Here is a 4,962-nt window from a genome sequence, read left to right as displayed (position 1 = left end):
TCTTCTCTCGGCTCCCACAAGAAACCTTTCATTAACTTCTCTAATCTGTTAGCAATCTTCACTGGGATTTTAAACACCGACATGAAGAAAATGGGTAAGTTAGCAAACGTGCTCTTAATTAATGTAATTCTCCCGCCAAGAGAGAGGTAATTCTTTTTCTAGGATACCAATCTTTTTTCAAACCTTTCCATCACCGGGTTCCAGAAGCTCTCTCTCTTGGGATTATCACGTAATGGTAATCCTAAATAGTTCAAAGGCCACCCCGTGACTTCACACCCCAACACTTCAGCACTCTCCCTGATCTCTCCCTCCTCCAAATTCACCCCCACTACATAGCTTTTCCCAAGGTTAACCTTCAAATTGGACAGTTGCTCAAACAGTTGTATCACCGACTTTAAATTCTTGATAACCCTCACATTACCACATTCACAAAACAAAATCGTGTCATCAGCAAACTGTAAATGTGTGAGGGGGGTTTCCATCCTCCCAACCCTCCAGCCTCTAATGAGCCCCATAGAATCTACTCTGTGAATCAATTTCTCCAAAACCTCCGCAATTAAAATGAACAAGAAAGGAGAAAAGGGGTCTCCTTGTCTTATACCCCTACTGGCTGGAAAGAAATCTACCACTGTCTCATTCACTATCACTGAATAATGACAATTCCGGACACAACCCATGATCCATTTACACCATCTAGCCCCAAACCCGAATTTGGTTAAAACTTTCCTCAAGAACTCCTAGTCCACCAAGTCATAAGCCTTTTCCAAGTCCAGCTTACAAACCACTCCCTTCCTCTTATCCCTCTTAAAGTTCTCCACACTCTCATTAGCAGTTAAAATATGATCTGTAATTTGTCTTCCACTCACAAAAGCTCCTTGATAGTGTTCAATGATATCCGGAATTACCTTCTTCAGCCTCAAAGACAACACTTTTGCAATGATCTTGTACAAGCTATTCACCAAGCTTATTGGCCTAAAATCCTTCGGGTGGGATGCATCTTTCTTTTTGGGAATTAAGGCTATAAATGTAGAGTTCACACCCGGATTGACAATTCCTCTCCTGAAAAGCTCCTCAAACACCCGCAAGAGATCATCTTTCAAAATATCCCAGCAATCCTGATAAAAAGCCATTGTAAACCCATCCGGCTCTGGAGCTTTTGTTCTATCCATAGAAAACATAGCCTCCTTGATCTCTTCTATATTAAAGCTTCTTTCCATCATTCTCCTGTTCTCCACCCCTACATCTGGCAATCCAAACTTTCTACCACACCCTTCTACTCACAGGCCTTCTTAGAATAGATTTGAAATGCTCCACACAAGCCCTAGCAATCTCCTCTTGTTGTACTAACTCAACTCCATTTACTACCAATTTGGAGATAAAGTTCTTCCTTCTCCTGCCATCTGCTAGAGAGTGGAAATACCTAGTGTTTCTATCTCCCTCTTGTAGCCATTTACACCGAGATTTTTGCCTGCAGCTAATTTCCTCCTTGTGCGGGCAATCCTCTAACTGTCTTCTCAATTCTCTCATGAGGTCATTGTAGTCCTCTCCAAATTCTCCCCTTTCCTCTTTAAAGTCAAGGCTTTCAATCTTCTTCATCAAGTCTCCCTTTCTTTCTTCTGTCCTCCTGAACTCCATCAAGTTCCACTCCTTAATTCTTGCTTTCAAGAATTGTAGTTTTTTATGGAATTTTATCCCCTCCCATTCCACCGACGGGTTACACTCATGCCACCACTCCCTCACTTTGTTAGTAAACCCTGGATGTAGTAACCACATATTTTCAAATCTAAAGGGGGTAGGACCTCCACACCTTCTTTCCTCCTTGCATAACACTATGGGCCAGTGATCCGAGGTCACCCTTGGGAGAGCTCTAGCATCCACGGTTCCCCAATGTTCTTCCCAATCCAAAGAGAACAGGAATCTATCCAGCTTAGAGCAAATGGGTCTAGATTGGAGATTTGACCATGTAAATGCCTTATGCGCTAGGGGAATCTCTTTAAACTCAAAGGCATCCACAAAACTGTTAAACTTCCTCATGCTTTTTGTCACCCTCTAGTTAATCTTATTGGACTCTTCCGAGAACCTTATCACATTGAAGTCCCCGCCCATGCACCAAGGCCCATCCCACAACCCTCTAACATCAGCCAGTTCCTCCCACAGCTCCTTTCTCTCTTTGTAATCATTTGGTCCGTAAACATTTGTGAGCACCCACATATAATCATCCTCTTGCTGCTTAAACTTCATGGAAACCGAGTACTTTCCGATCAACTCCATCCTGTCAACCACATCCCTCTTCCACATTGTTACAATCCCCCCGGAAGCACCCCACGATGGAGCCACCACCCAGCTAATCCCCTTGGCTTTCCATACACTCCTTGCCTATTTGTCACTAAACTCCATTCTCTTAGACTCTTGCAACAACACAATGTTTGGGTCATACTGTCTTATTACCTCTTTTATTGTTGCTCTCTTCTTCGCACTCCCAATTCCTCTCATATCCCAACTAAGAATCTTCATTCCGCTTCTTTTTACAAACCCCTTGCCACCTACCCGCTACTTTCCCCCTTTCCTTCTATCTCCTTTTACCTCGAGCTTCTTGTCTCCTTCTACATCTCTCTTTAGTCTCTCTACTTCACTCAACCTCATCTTCTTTGTTATGATCTGCATCTTCCTCTTCTGTAAACTTTCTTTCAACTCGTTCAAATCCTCCAGCCTATAGCCCAACTTCCCTACAAATTCTGCTATCGTGTCTTCTCTCATTGATTCTACCACCCCTACCCTTCCTACAGAATCCCCTTCATCTCTGTCCACCTGCCTTTCCTTCCTCTCCTCTATTCCCACCTCAATTCTTTCCTCTCCAACCTTCCTCCCCTTACTGTTACCTCCCTCCTTCCTTGCTTTCTCCCCGTAAACCTCTCCATCTCTACCCTCATTTCTGTCCCTCCTCTCCACTAACCCCTCCTCTCTTCCTTCCTCCCCTTCCCTCCTCCATATCAGTTGCCCTTCCACATCCTTAAACACTCTTTCAATGATTTCCCACACTTGTCCACTTCTATACCTTTCTTCCCGCACCTTCCCACAATCCTTCCTTCCCCTCTCCCCCTCCTCAGAGAGCCTGCCTACTAGCTCGGCTGCATATTCATGGGCTATAGGACATGGTACAGGAATGGAATCTGGAACCAAAGACACAGGAGACACATTAGTAGCACAAACCGAAATCACATGGTTACTTGGGACTGAAGGACAAGCTAGAATAGGACTGCTCCCGACCTCCTTCTCTTGTTCCGAAGGTTGGTAAACAATTATCTTCCTGAATTGGTTGGGAAGTACTTCTGTCCTTTGGTCAACCTGGTGATCTTTCCACTCTACCCCTAGGTCACCCCTAGATAGCATATTCCTGCTCTGGTTCCGGTTCTCCTGGTTTTCCTCTTCTGATAAACCTTGCGCACTCTGTGGTCTTGGGAATGAGATAATCCGATTGCAGTCATCACCCTGGAATAATCTTGCAATATTCCACCCTTCCGTATCACCTCCAACACAACTGCCTTCATCGTTTACACTGCCCATGCTAGAGCCATCGACAGAAAGGTCCTCCGGTTCACCATCATCTTCACCGCACTGCACCCACCCTTCAAACTTCTCTTTCTTCTCTTCAGTTCTTCCCCTAGTGAAACTTAGCTCCGGCCTCTCTAAGAAGCCTCGCACGGGGCTAAGCTCCTTCAAGCTGTGTCGGGAGACCCACTGTAACGCCCTCTTCTTTTCTGGTTTCCGATGCTGCGCGCATTCCCCTTTTTGGCTCGCGGCTGGGAACGATGATAGACTGAAACCGATGTCTATCATAGTCGAAACCCCAGTCACGTGTTTCTTTAGTGGCTCACGCGCCTTATAAACAATCTGGGTCGGGCCCGCTGGCCTGTTTGGGCCTTTAAGAATACCATTAGCAGCCCACATGGGCTTTTGCTTTGGCCCATTTGTAAGCACCCACGAGCTCACGTGACTTTTAAGAAGGTCACGCGCGTCCAGCCCCGACCCCGGTTTGGTTCTAACAGGTTTAAGTTCAAATCTTCCTTGGCCCAACCCCTTTTCCCTGTTCAGAATAATCTTGGCGCCAGTTACAACCTGTGCAAAGGACCTGCCACCCTCCAGACTGCTCACTTCTTCCACACGCGAAAATCCCACCCCCTGACTACTACCCTTTTGTTTCTCCAGCAAATGTTTTTCCATTTTAGTGAAAGTGCTTTTCTTGTTTGAATCCTCCAACCCTTTCTTGCCATGCAGCTCTTCTTCTTCAACCTTCTCATCTCCCTCCATACAAGCCTCTTTCCAAAGCATCGATTCAGTGGATGAAGCCAGCCACACTGAGTAGCACTGCCTTTCGACTAGCACCTCTATCTTCCGAGGTATCTCCTCAGGTTTTACTCCATTCAATAAAATGGAAGCTGAACGAAGGTCTCCCCAAAAGGCCACTCCTAGTGATCCTCCACACATCAAAGCAATGGCTTCAGCAATTTCTTGCTTCCACAAATGAAAGGGAAGACCTAACAGACACACCACCACTCCATCTTCAACAAAGAAATCTTTGGAGTTTGATCCCGGACACCATCTTGATACTGTGGAATTTCCAAGCTTAGCTTGGATGTTTAAAGCCTCAACTTCTACTCTGTTCTCAAGCAAATCCAGCAAAGCCTTGTTCTTCTCAAAGGATGTTAAAATAAATGTGCTCTTCAACTTTAACCTTGCTGTTAATAGATCTGCAACTTTCCTCCAGTCAAGAATGGGAGCTGAAACTTCAACTATCAATTTACTTTCCCAATCCCCTCTCTGTATGTTTACTCCCATTCTGTAAATACCTACCCCAGCTAACACTAAAGGAGTCTCTTGCTTAGTCTTGTTCACCATACTACTAGACCTGCTTATCTTCCTTTTTACTATTGCTTCTCTTTTTACACTCATGCGTTTCAGCAG

Source organism: Nelumbo lutea, chromosome 6, assembly GCF_056320005.1.
Source record: "Nelumbo lutea isolate HS-2025 chromosome 6, American lotus-T2T, whole genome shotgun sequence".
Classification (NCBI taxonomy): Eukaryota; Viridiplantae; Streptophyta; class Magnoliopsida; order Proteales; family Nelumbonaceae; genus Nelumbo; species Nelumbo lutea.
This window is presented reverse-complemented; position numbering follows the sequence as displayed.